The sequence below is a fragment of the Pan troglodytes genome, chromosome 23 (assembly GCF_028858775.2).
Source record: "Pan troglodytes isolate AG18354 chromosome 23, NHGRI_mPanTro3-v2.0_pri, whole genome shotgun sequence".
In the NCBI taxonomy this organism is placed as follows: Eukaryota; Metazoa; Chordata; class Mammalia; order Primates; family Hominidae; genus Pan; species Pan troglodytes.
In genome coordinates this window covers 24,427,473-24,441,252 of record NC_086016.1, presented here as the reverse complement: position 1 = coordinate 24,441,252, position 13,780 = coordinate 24,427,473, and the positions used below count along the sequence as shown (strand labels likewise).

The following is a 13,780-nucleotide window of genomic DNA, read 5'->3' as shown; positions in this document are numbered from 1 at the left end:
CTTTCTGATTTCACATAATAGGCATGTATTGCTTTGAAAGTAACTCAATAAAACAAACTTTAGAAATATACAAAAGTAGAGTTTCTTCTCTTTACTCTTAGATCAGAAACCCCATACTTTGAAGATGCTTCTTTCTGGAGGAAATGCATTTAGCCTCAGCTGTTAGTGCTCCTTTTAGAATACAAAGCAATAAACTTCTGATTTTTTTTTTGATCCAGTTCTTCCCAGATCATTCTCACATTTCCTTCACTTCAGGGCTTAAGCAGGGATAGGAATCAATTCAGATCCTTTCCTTCCCCTTTCTATGGCTGGTCCACATGTAGGCTGCCTTGAGAGCTGGTGTGCGTGATCATATGATCTTCATATCACAAGGGCCTAGGGAGGTTTATGTCTCGGTTCCTCTTCTGAGTCTGTCACTGTGCCAAGCACCACTATGGTGCAGTAAGCAGTAGTACTGAGCTTCACCTCTCGGGCTGCACACCCAAGAGTGTCTGGGCAGCTTTGCTCCCAAGGACTGAGCCTGAGAACCGGGCAGGAGTCCAGGAGTGTTTGTTGCTTGCATGATAAATCAGTGTCCTGGGGGCTTGGCCAAGCTTCTGCTGGAACCAGTAAGGATAATGACCCCCATTGACTGCTCCAGTGCTGGAGCCATAGGTGAGAGTGACTGTCCCTCCTGGGGACACAGTCAGTGAGGGTTCCTGAGTCATCACAGCCTGAGAATTCGACCCTGAAACAAAAAACAGACACATGTTAGGAATTAGAAAGGGAGACACAGGAATCCCTCCAAAGGCTGGTATTTGAAATCTCTATTAACCTGGGCAGCAAGTGAGGAGGTACACGGGGAGAAGGAGAAGGAGAGGAGTCCAGGCCATGATGCTGATATTAGAAGGGACTCCTGGCTCCAGAGTCGGGGCTGGATTCTGATGGCTCTTTATGTCCTACTGAGCTCCCTATGTGGAGAGGGTGTGTTGTGTGGTACTTTATGCAAATCTTTACTACTTTTAGAACCACTCAGGTTCTTAGCCCTGAGGGCATCTACACTGTGAAGGGCCAGACCAGGGTGACTGTGTGCTGTGGATTTGCCGAGTGGGAGGAAGCAACTGCTCTAGCATTTTACATGAGCCAGTGAGCAACTGTGCAGGGTTTATTAAGTTTGAACCTCTTGAGCTTCTTAAGATGCAGAAGACTCAGACTGCCATGTGATGGCTTTCCTGGACTGAGAATGCCTGGTCTTTCACTTATTTAACAAATAACAATTGATTTATCTTTTTGACATTACCATGGTATTTCCGAGGTCAATTCCCACCCATTACTTGTCTATTCTTTGCTCATTCCTATTTGCACTACTTTTTCTTGCCATTGCTGAAATCCTGTCCCTGTGACTATAATTCAATTTTTGTATTACATGGTGTTAATTTTTATCTGAATGGTTTGAATGACTAAAGAAATTGTTTGAATGACCTACTGACTTTTTGAAACTGTTTATATTGAGCCTCATATTGGATAAACAGCTGTCTTAAGTGAGAATTTTAATAATAATTTACTTCAGAGAATTTTTAAAAAGAAAATAACCAAAGATTGAAGGTTTAAGTTTTATTGTTAATTCAATGGAAACTCAAGTGAGCCTTGAGGATGATCCACAAGGTCTACATAATAACCCCACTCTCACCCAGACCACCCCTTAAAAGCCCTCTGGACACCAAGCTTGGGTGAGCTTTCCTGGTTGGCTCACCCAGGAAATAGGTGTTTCATACATAGAATCACACATTGCTGTGAGCAAAATGAAGCACTATTTCTCCACTGGGAGAGGACAACTGGGTGCTTGTGCTTGGAATTCTCCTGAACTCTGCCCATGTGCCTCTTCCCTTGAATTATCTTAATCTGTATTATTTTGCTGTAAAAATCTGTATCAATAAATGTCACAGGTTTCAGGGAGTTATGTGAGTTTTTCTAGGGAATCATAAGAAGTGAAGGGCTGTTGGGGAGCCCTTAGGTTACAATTAGCATCAGAATTGAGAGTACTCTTGGGAATCCTCAGACCTCACAGGTTCCAATCTCACATTATTTTTTTTTTTAACTTCAAAGAAAGCTTTAATTTGGGAAGAGTTTCTCATTTTGTTAAAGCTGCAAACAGACTTCTTATACAATTACACTTCTAGAAGTCTAGTAGTTTCAGAGATCTCAGTGTTCAAAGGTATATTTCCAAATCAATAATAGAACCAAACCCACAGCAAAAGGAAATCACTTTTAGATTGGTTTGGAATGTACAACCATTGATTTTAGGTGTTCTCAGAAACAGCTTCACCACTTCTTTGGAAAACAGGTGGCATGGAGTCAGTGCCCACAGAAGAAAATGTCTTTAAATATGTTAGTTAATTGGACAAGATTATTCACTCCTTAGAAAATACAGTAAGATAACAAGTCCCAGCTGGCGAGGTATGCAGTACAGCACCAGTTTTACAGAGGGATTACGAGATCTTGGGATGAGCGGTTGTTGGCTTATGGCAAAGAATATAAGAGCAGTCACTGGAAGTGGAAGAAGAATGATGATGAGCAGGGCATCTCTCACAGTCCTACTCAGCCTTTTAACTTGGTAAATGGATAGGCTATGTTCTGTAGCATCTTTGGGAGAACATTTAAGACAGTTCAAAAACAATAATAACAACAAAAGCCACCCAATATTATTCCCCAGAAAGTCCATATCTGAAAAGAAAGAAGGACCTGTTCAGGGTTCCCATGGAGGACTGTGCCCCCCATCCTCTTTCGTCTCCAGAAAATACAAGACATCAGCCAGAGTGTGCTCTACCACAGCATCCCAGCCCATGTCACTCACAGGGCAGTAAGTGAGATTCTTTGGAGGATACTTGGAGCACAGTCCAAAGTTAATGGAAACTATGAAACTCTTGTCCAGTGAGATGGCTGAAAGTAACCCCCTAAAAATATCTTTTTAAGCCACATCTTGATTGACACCATGTTTATAAAATATTATTTTACTATATGGAGTCTGTTTTAGACTCTTCCCTGCTTTAGCCACAAAGTCTTTTTCCACAAAATAAAAATAATTGTTGAACTTTATCAAAGTCTTATCTTGGTAAGTGTCAGGCAATAACTTGGCTGTCTCTTGGGTTTTCAGGAAGATTAATATAAAATACTAGGATGTATCCCTGCCCATAGCTAAAACAGTAGTGTTCGCCAGTGGACTGGTGGAACTTGATTCCCTTTTGCTCTGCCAAGAATAACTAAATTTATCATAACCTAAGGGAGCTTCATAGTTACCTTAGGGCTGAGATCAACCCAGTCTGGCAGTGGCATCTCATTCATGGTGATTTCAAAGTACCAGGACTCTTTCCGTATCCCATGAGAGGTCTGCACCGTAAAGTAGACCTTCTTTCCAACCAGTCAGCCAGCCAGTCACTGGAGATCTCTAACTGGGGAGCTTAATCATGTTGGTCTAACAAAACCTGTTCATAGAAGCAGTCACTGTAGAGGTCTCCAGGAATAGGTTTTCCTGCCCAGCAGTTAATTTCAAGCTTCTGAGGACCAACCGTGTGAGGATCAGGCTAAGTTAGACTATACCAGTAGCCGTCTTCATTAAATGTGTGATCCAAGGGGTGTGAGGAGGACAGCCCTGAGCGGAAAACAAAAAGTCACTCTGGGCCTTCTTGGTGGTCCCTGTGGTCTCCCCATCCTTCTGTTTGCACTGAGCTGCTCTTCCTTTTTTCTGCTGCTTCCTGCTGCAGTTTCCTGACTCAGATTCCCACTGTAGACACAGCACTGCTTTGTTTTTGGTTGTCATAAACAGGGTCAATGTTACCAAGTCCTGATCCAAAAGTCCAAATCTGCGGTAGTGTTCTTTCTGGTCTTTACACCCTGGATCCAGGTGTTCCTTTACCAAGAGCACATCTCTTTTTTTACTTATTGTTTAACAATGTTATTCAGCCAAGTCATTTTCCCAGGTGTCTGAATGGTCATCGTGCACTCCTAGTATTTATCAATAAATAGTATAATATCTTTATCTTTGGAGAACCTTGTCTTTGGATATTCATTCAGTGTTCAGGACTGCCATGCCAGGTTGACCAAAGCACCAAGGGAAATTTCCTTCATGTTCGCTTGCTGCTGGATAAAATATGCCATTCTGATGGCATACTTTGCAATAAAAATTGTAGTTGATCACGACAGGTAGACAGGATGAGATTCTGTGCTAAATGTATCAACTGTGAACCATTTTGTACAACAGCAGATGCCCCACTCCAGCTGGAGGGGCTGTTACTGCTACCATCAGTTTCATCTCCCCCTTTTTGGCAGCTGCTGCATTTGCGGCTGCTCCTGGGCTGGGTCAGACACCCACCACTTACATCATGGTCACTCCCAGACTTTCTCACATTACTTTGAGTCACCAGTAATGAGGCGCTTCCAACTCTATTGGCCTCTTAGGAAGCTGCAGCCTGGCATAAAAGGAAGGGTGTCCTAAATACTCAGGCACACTCTCCCAATCCTGTATGTTTTGATTGTTCTTGGTAGAGAAACTACACTGAATATAAATCTTCCTCTTTTGTACAGTGGTAAATTATTCAAACGCAAAATTCATTATTTTAACCATTTTCAAGTGTATACTTCAGTGTCATTAAGTAAATTGACACTGTTTTACAACCACAGTACCACCATTTATCTCCAGAAATTTTTCATCTTCCCAAACCAAAACTTAACACCTGGAAAACATCATTCTACTTCTTGTCTGTATGGATTTGACTACTCTAGATACCTCATATAAGGGCAAGCAAACAACATTTGTCCTTTTGAAGCCAGCTTATTTCTGCTGGCGTGATGTCTTTAAGGTTCATCAATGCCATCGCATGAGTCAGAACTTTCTCTTTTTTTTTGATTTATTATTATTTACTTTAAGTTTTAGGGTACATGTGCACAATGTGCAGGTTAGTTACATATGTATACATGTGCCATGCTGGCGCACTGCACCCACTAACTCGTCATCTAGCATTAGGTATATCTCCCAGTGCTATCCCTACCCCCTACTCCCACCCCACAACAGTCCCCAGAGTGTGATGTTCCCCTTCCTGTGTCCATGCGTTCTCATTGTTCAGTTCCCACCTATGAGTGAGAATATGTGGCGTTTGGTTTTTTGTTCTTGCGATAGTTTACTGAGACTGTAAACTAGTTCAACCATTGTGGAAGTCAGTGTGGCAATTCCTCAGGGATCTAGAACTAGAAATACCATTTGACCCAGCCATCCCATTACTGGGTATATACCTAAAGGACTATAAATCATGCTGCTATAAAGACACATGCACACGTACGTTTATTGCGGCATTATTCAGAATAGCAGAACTTTCTTTTTAAGGTTGAATACTATTCCCTTGTGTGTGTATACTGTATCCCGTTTATCCATTAGATGACACTTGAGCTGCCTCCACCTTTTAGCTATTGTGAATGATGCTGCTATGAACAAGGGTGTACAATTTTCTCTTTGAGATCCTGCTTTCAATTATTTGAGGCACATACCCAGAACTGAAAATTCTGATAAAATGGCAATTCTATGTTTAACTTTTTTGGGGAAATGCCATAAGACCTCCACAATGGGTGCATCATTTTATAGTCCCTCCAGCAATGCATAACAGTGATAATTTCTATACGTCTTTGCTAGATCTTGTTATTTTTTATTATTTTGGTAATGCCATCCTAATGGGTGTGGAGTTGTATATTATTGTGGTTTGATTTTCACTGGCCTAATGATTAGTGATGCTGAACATCTTTCTATGTGCTTATTGCCCATTTGTAGATCTTCTTTGGAGTCTACTCAATATGAACTCAAGTTTTTTGCCCATATAATTCAGATTGTTTTCATTTTTGTAGTTACTCTTGACTGGTAGGAGTTCTTTCTACAGTCTGCATCTCTTATCAGATGCAAAATTTGCGACAATCTTTCCTATTCTATGATTCAAATGTTTGCTCGGTTGATAGTGTCCTTCGATGCCCATAAGTTTTACAATTTGATAAAATCCAATTTATCTATATTCTTCTTTTTCTATTTTTTTCTGTGCTTTTGGTATCATATTTAGGAAGTCATTTCCAAACCCTATATTATGAACCTTCTCCCTAATGTTTTCTCTTAAGATTTTGACAGTTTTGGCTCTTCCATTTGGGTCTTTCATCCATTTCCAGATTGCTGGTGAATATCCAGTTTTCTCAACAGTATTTGTGAAAAAGACTGTCCTTTTCCACTAAATGGTCTTGACAACTGTGTTTAAAATTATTTGACTATATAACTAAGAGTTTTTTTTTAGGCACTCAGTTCTGTTTTATTTGTCAGTATGTCTGTCTATATGTACCACTCTGCTTTGATTAGTGTAGCTTTGTAGTATGTTTTGAAATCAGTAAGTGTGAGATCTCCAACACTGTTCTTCTTTTACAAGATGATTTTGACTATTTAGATTCTCTCAATATTATATATAAATTTTAGGATTAATTTTTTTCTATTCTTTTTGTTTGTTTGTTTGGCTTGCACTTTTTAAAAACTATATACTTTAAGTTCTGGGATATATGTGCAGACCGTGCAGGTTTGTTACCTAGGTATACACGTGCCATGGTGGTTTGCTGTACCCGTCAACCCATCGTCTACATTAGGTATTTCTCCTAACGCTATCCCTCCCCTAGCTCCCATCCCCAAGAGGCCCCGGTGTGTGATATTCCCCTCCCCGTGTCCATGTGTTCTCATTGTTCAACTCCCACTTATAAGTGAGAACATGCAGTGTTTGGTTTTCTGTTCCTGTGTTAGTTTGCTGAGAATGATGGTTTCCAGCTTCAGCCATGTCCCTGCAAAGGATATGAACTCATCCCTTTTTATGGCTGCATAGTATTACATGGTGTACATGTGCCTCATTTTCTTTATCCAGTCTATCATGGATGGGCATTTGGGTTGGTTCCAAGTCTTTTCTATTGTGACTAGTGCTGCAACAAACATAAATGTGCATGTGTCTTTATAGTAGAATGATTTATAATCCTCTGGGTATATATCCAGTAATGGGATTGCTGGGTCAAATGGTATATCTGGTTCTAGATCCTTGAGGAATCATCACACTGTCTTCCACAATGGTTGAACTAATTTACACTCCCACCAACAGTGTAAAAGCGTTCCTATTTCTCCACATCTTCTCCAGCATCTTTTGTTTCCTGACTTTTTAATGATCTCCGTACTAACTTGGAATTTTGATAGAGAATGCAATGAATCTGTAGATTCCTTTTGGTTTGTTTACCTAGCTTAACAATATTGAGTTTTGCAGTAAATGAACAAATGATTTCTTTCCATTTATTTGTGTATTAATTTCTTTTTGCAGTGTTTTATAGTTTTCAATGTACAAGTCTTTCACCATTTTGATTAATATTATTCTTAAGTATTTTACTCATTTATCTTTATTTATTTGTTTATTTGAGACATTGCCTCACTCTGTTACCCAGGCTGGAGTACAGTGCAGGATCTTGGCTCATTGCAATGTCTGCCTACCATACTCGAGTGATTCTTGTGCCTCACCCCCGAGCAGGTGGGATTACAGACATGTGCCACCACACCTAGCTAATTTTAAATTTTATTTATTTATTTATTTATTTATTTATTTTAGTAGAGACAGGGTTTCACCATATTGGCCAGGCTACTCTTGAACTTCTAATCTCAGGTGATACCCCCAAATCAACCTCCCAAAATGCTGGGATTACAGGCATGAGCCACCATGCCCAGCCGTATTTTACTCTTTCGAATGATGTTGTAATTTGATTTGTTTTCTTAATTTCATTTTGAGTTGTTTCCTGTTTGCTTATTTAAGTATAGAATTATAAGAGATTTTCTTTCTTTCTTTCTTTTTCTTTTCCTTTCTTTCTCTCTCTCTTTCTTTTTCTTTCTTTCTTTTCTCTCTCTTCCTCTCTTCCCCCCACCCCCCACCGCTTTCTTAGAGACAGAGCCTTGCTTTCTTTCCCAGGCTGTTCTTGAACTCTTGAACCCAAGAAATCCTCCCACCTCAACCTCTCAAAGTGCTGGGATTACAGGCCTGAGTCACCATGCCTAGCCACGAGATGTTTTTACAAGGTGATTATGTATTATAAAACATTACTGAATACATTTAATCATTCTAATAATTTTTTGTGGGACTTTTAAGGGCATTTTACATATGACATTATGTCATCTGAAAACAGAGATTTTATTTTTTATTTCTAATTTTTATTCTGTTTATTTCTTTTTCTTGCCTAATTACTCTTGCCAGGTCTTCCAATACTGCTTTTAATAGAACTGGTGAAAGTGTGCATTATTACTTTGTTCCTGATATTACAAAAACCTCTTTGGTCTTTCAGATTGCATATGATGTTAGCTGTGGGATTTTCTTTTTTTTTTTCTTTTTTTTTTCTTTTTTTTGTTATTTTTTATTTTTTTATTTTTTATTGATCATTCTTGGGTGTTTCTTGCAGAGGGGGATTTGGCAGGGTCATAGGACAATAGTGGAGGGAAGGACAGCAGATAAACAAGTGAACAAAGGTCTCTGGCTTTCCTAGGCAGAGGACCCTGTGGCCTTCCGCAGTGTTTGTGTCCCTGGGTACTTGAGATTAGAGAGTGGTGATGACTCTTAACGAGCATGCTGCCTTCAAGCATCTGTTTAACAAAGCACATCTTGCACCGCCCTTAATCCATTTAACCCTGAGTGGACACAGCACATGTTTCAGAGAGCAAAGGGTTGGGGGTAAGGTCACAGATCAACAGGATCCCAAGGCAGAAGAATTTTTCTTAGTACAGAACAAAATGAAGTCTCCCATGTCTACTTCTTTCTACACAGACACAGCAACAATCTGATTTCTCTATCTTTTCTCCACCTTTCCCCCTTTTCTATTCCACAAAACCGCCATCGTCATCATGGCCCGTTCTCAATGAGCTGTTGGGTACACCTCCCAGACGGGGTGGTGGCCAGGCAGAGGGGCTCCTCACTTCCCAGAAGGGGTGGCCAGGCAGAGGCACCCCCCACCTCCCTCCCGGATGGGGTGGCTGGCCGGGCGGGGTCTGGCCCCCCATCTCCCTCCCGGCCGGGGAGGCTGGCCGGGCGGGGGCTGTCCCCCACCTCCCTCCCGGATGGGGTGGCTGCCGGGCGGAGGGGCTCCTCACTTCTCAGACGGGGCAGCCGGGCAGAGACGCTCCTCACCTCCCAGATGGGGTCACGGCCAGGCAGAGGCGCTCCTCACATCCCAGATGGGGCGTTGGGGCAGAGGCACTCCCCACGTCTCAGATGATGGGCAGGCGGGCAGAGACGCTCCTCACTTTCCAGACTGGGCAGCCAGGCAGAGGGGCTCCTCACATCCCAGATGATGGGCGGCCAGGCAGAGACGCTCCTCACTTCCCAGACGGAGTGGCAGCCGGGCAGAGGCTGCAATCTCGGCACTTTGGGAGGCCAAGGCAGGCGGCTGGGAGGTGGAGGTTGTAGCGAGCCGAGATCACGCCACTGCACTCCAGCCTGGGTACCATTGAGCACTGAGTGAACGAGACTCCGTCTGCAATCCCGGCACCTCGGGAGGCCGAGGCTGGCGGATCACTCACGGTTAGGAGCTGGAGACCAGCCCGGCCAACACTAGCTGTGGGATTTTCATAGATGGTCTTTACTGTGTTGAGGTAGTTTCATTCTATTCATAGTTCATTGGGTGTTTTTACCATGAAAGGGCGTGGAGTTTGTGAAATGATTTTCTGTAGCCAGGGTCTTACTGCATTACATTTGGAAGAGCCACTCTGCTCTATACCCACCCAGACCTGCTCCACTATATACCTGGTGTTAGAGAGGAATAAATACCTTGTGTTCACCAGGGTCTAGGGGCCACTCAACCAGACCTACAGTAGAGGTCACCTGTGTGAAGGGGTGGGGGAGCTGAAGAGGCCCTCATGGGTACAACTGTGGACTCTGCTTCAAGTCATAGTAGCTGTAGATGTAGACTTCTTTGTAGATGTTGACTGGGATGGAACTATCCCTGCCACTGGACTCAGACATGGGCAAGGGGTCCAGGGAAAACAGAGGCATGGACCAGAACCAGAAGCAATAAGGTGAGGGGACTAGGCTCAGGTTCCTGTGAGTAGTTTGGGATGACTGTTACAGCAAGTCACCCCATTTGCCCCAGAGTTGGTGGTTGTGTTGAAGAGTCTCTCAAGGAAGCCAGTTTCTCCCTCACTCTGACCACCTCCTGCTGATGGCCCTTCCTGTAGATTGATCAGGAATGAATCCTTCATAATTCCCAAATTTAGGAGACCAGCTAGACTTCTATGGATGGCCCCGGAGTTTCCATTAATGAGTTTTAGATGAAAGGAAAGGGTGTGCAATGCTTTCTTTATGCAAACCAGCCTGTCTCCCTCTTCTTGTCTCCTAGCCCCTTCATAGAACCTCAGTCCAGACAGTCACCGGAATACATTTCCCAGGTGGGGTGGAGAAAGCCAGGTTGGCTGAATCTGGTTCCCTGTGAAGACACAGCTGCTGAGCCCAGTGAGCAGTGAACAGATGATGGCTTCCCAGCTGTCATTATCTGCAGCCCCTCAAAGACAAGCCTATAGCACCCAGTGCTGCCCCAGTCTCAGACCTATTGAGCCCTTCAGTTTCTCCCTGCCTTTGTCTATTTTCTTCTTCACCAAAGTTATGACTATGAGGGCCCCTCTTAAGCTGCAGTTGTATTTATTGCTCTGCAAAGAATTCCGTACCATGACATACCTGTCTGGTCCATGCTGCTGTTTTTAGCAAAGTCCTGGGATCTTGGTCTCACTGAGGGAGATTCTCTGATAGACATCAGAGTAGGGAGTCCAGTTTGGTAAAGGGGAAGCCACCAGAAATGCACGCCTGTGAGCAGAGTTGCCTCCTTCTTCCCCACTCAAGAGTGTGGCCCCTTTTCAGGCTGCCAAGTCTTGTCCTGGAATCTCTGGGCTGTCAGGGTGGGTCTCCTCCTACTCTCAGCCCACCCACCTTCAGCATCAAAAGGACCCTGGAGTTTTCTCACTGGACAGAAGGAGAGCCATAAGAGCCATACTGAGCTCTTCTGTCTCTTACATGTTGCTTATGCACCCCTGGCTTAAACCTCACTGTGTGGGGACCGAGTAGTCCCCTTGCATCTGGTTTTGAAAGACTTATGAGGTCCCTCATCCAGAGCTCTGGCTGCAGCAACCCCTGGGGAGGTCCTGAGTCTGCAGACTTGGAGAATAATAGAAAGAAGAATTAGGGAAGTGAGTAGGCATTATTCATTGGAAATCGTATATGGTGTATTTAGTGCTAATTAACATGCTCACTGGAGGGTAGCTGTGTTAGAGAGACTCTGCCTTTGAGGTTCAGCTCATAGACCTGGCATCAGTAAGAGGAGACCAGCCCCAACACTGCCTCTTCCAAGCCTCGAATCCTGTGAGGAGTTGGTAGATAAACTACAGCACACCCAGGTAAGTTTGTATTTCAATTTAACAATATCATGTGGGAGATACACATACTAATTCTTTGTCATTGTTTTACCGAATTCAAATTTAACTGCACTCCAATGTTTTTATTTGATAAATTGGAGAACCCTACCTCCAGGCCACTAGCACTCCCTCTCTAATCATGGCCTACTGCATGAAAAGCAATCATAAAGTTGTTTTCGGGCATAAATGAGGTCACACTCTCAGGAATTAAAAAGCTATTGGTCAATAGTAAGGTTGCAGTTGTAGTAAATCTTAATACAACTTATCAAAACCTCTGGGATACAGCAAAAGCAATGCTATGAGGAATGTTTAGCATTAAATACATACATCACAAAGTCTGAAAGAGCACAAATAGACAATCTAAGGTTACACCTCATGGAAATGGAGACTCAAGAACAATGCAAACCCAAACCCAGCAGAAGAAAAGAAATAACGAAGATTAGACCAGAACTAAATAAAATTGAAACAAAAAGCAATGCAAAAAACAAATGAAACAAAAAACTGGTTCTTTGAAAAGATAAATAAAATTAATAGACCATTAGCAAGATTAACCAAGAAGAGGGAGAAGATCCACATAAGCTCAAATAGAAATGAAACAGAAGATATTAATACTGATACCACAGAAATATAAAAGATTATTCAAGGCTACTCTGATTACCTCTATGCACATAAACTAGAAAACCCAGAGGAGATGGATCAATTTCTGAATGTATACAACCCTCCTAAATTAAATGAGGAAGATACAGAAACTCTGAACAGGCCAGTAACAAGCAGCAAGATTGAAATGGTTATTTAAAAAAAATCAACAAAATAAAGCCAGGACCAGACAGATTCACAGTTAAATTCTATCAGACATTCAAAGAAGAATTAGTACTAATCCTATGACATTAATTGTGATGGTTAATACCGAGTGTCAACTTGATTGGATTAAAGGATACAAAGTATTGATCCTGGGTGTGTCTTTCAGGGTGTTGCTGAAAGAGATTAACATTTGAGTAAGTGGGCTGGGAAAGGCATACCCACCCTTAATCTGTGTGGGCACAATCGAATCAGCTGCCAGCATGGCTAGAGTATAAGCAGACAGAAAAATGTGAAAAGAGAGACTGGCCTACCCTCCCAACCTATATCTTTATCCTGTGCTGGATGCTTCCTGCCCTTGAACATCATACTCCAAGTTCTTCAGTTTTGGAACTCGAACTGGCTCTCCACTCACCAAGGGTGACCTAGCTATGGCTAATGCTGAGTGCCCAATTTGCCAGCAGCAAAGACCAACACTGAGCCCTTGATATGGCACCAATCCTTGGGGTGATCAGCCAGCTATCTGGTAGAAGGTTGATTATATTGGAAATCTTCCATTATGAGAAGGGCATAGGTTTGTCCTCACTGATATAGACACTTATTCCAGATATGGGTTTGCCTGTAAGACTACCATCCTCCATGGACTCATGGAATGCCTTATTCACCATCCTGGTAGTCCACATAGCATTGTTCTCGCCAGGGCACTCACTTTATTCATAAAGAAGTGCAGCAGTGGGCTCATGCTCATAAAATTCACTGGTCTTACCATGTTTCCCATCATCCTGAAGCAGCTGGATTGATAGAACAATGGAATGGCCTTTTGAAGTCACAATTACAATGTCAACTAGGTGACAATACTTTGCAGCGCTGGGGCTAAGTTCCCCAGAAGGCGTGTATGCTCTGAGTCAGCATCCAATATATGGCACTGTTTCTCCCATAGCCAGGATTCATGAGTCTAGGAATCAAGGGGTGGAAGTGGAAGTGGCAGCACTCACCATCACCCCTAGTGATCCACTAGCAAAATTTTTGCTTCCTGTTCCCACGACATTATGTTCTGCTGGCTTAGAGGATTTAGTTCCAGAGGAAGGAACACTGCCACTTGGAGACACATCAATGATTCCATTAAACTGGGGAAGTTAAGATTGCCACCTGGACACTTTGGGCTCCTCCTACCTTTAAGTCAACAGGCTAAGAAGGGAGTTACAGTGTTGGCTCGGGTGTTTGGGACAGACTATCAAGATGAAATCAGTTTACTACTCCATAACGGAGGTAAGGAAGAGTATGCATGGAATACAGGAGATCCATTAGGGCATTTCTTAGTATTATCATGCCCTGTGATTAAGGTCCATGGAAAACTACAACAGCCCTATCCAGGCAGGACTACAAATGAACCAGATGCTTCAGGAATGAAGATTTGGATCACACCATCTGGAAAAATATCCACGACCTGCTGAGGTGCTTGCTGAAGGCAAAGGGAATACAGAATACAGAATGGATAGTAGAAGAAAGTAATCATCA

General features: G+C 42.6%; 1 pseudogene; it reads right to left on the bottom strand.

The window, feature by feature from the left end:
* Nucleotides 1–2,725: 2,725 nt before the first annotated feature.
* LOC100609233 (set1/Ash2 histone methyltransferase complex subunit ASH2-like) lies at nt 2,726–10,261 on the bottom strand (annotated as a pseudogene).
* Between the last annotated feature and the right edge of the window lie 3,519 nt (nt 10,262–13,780).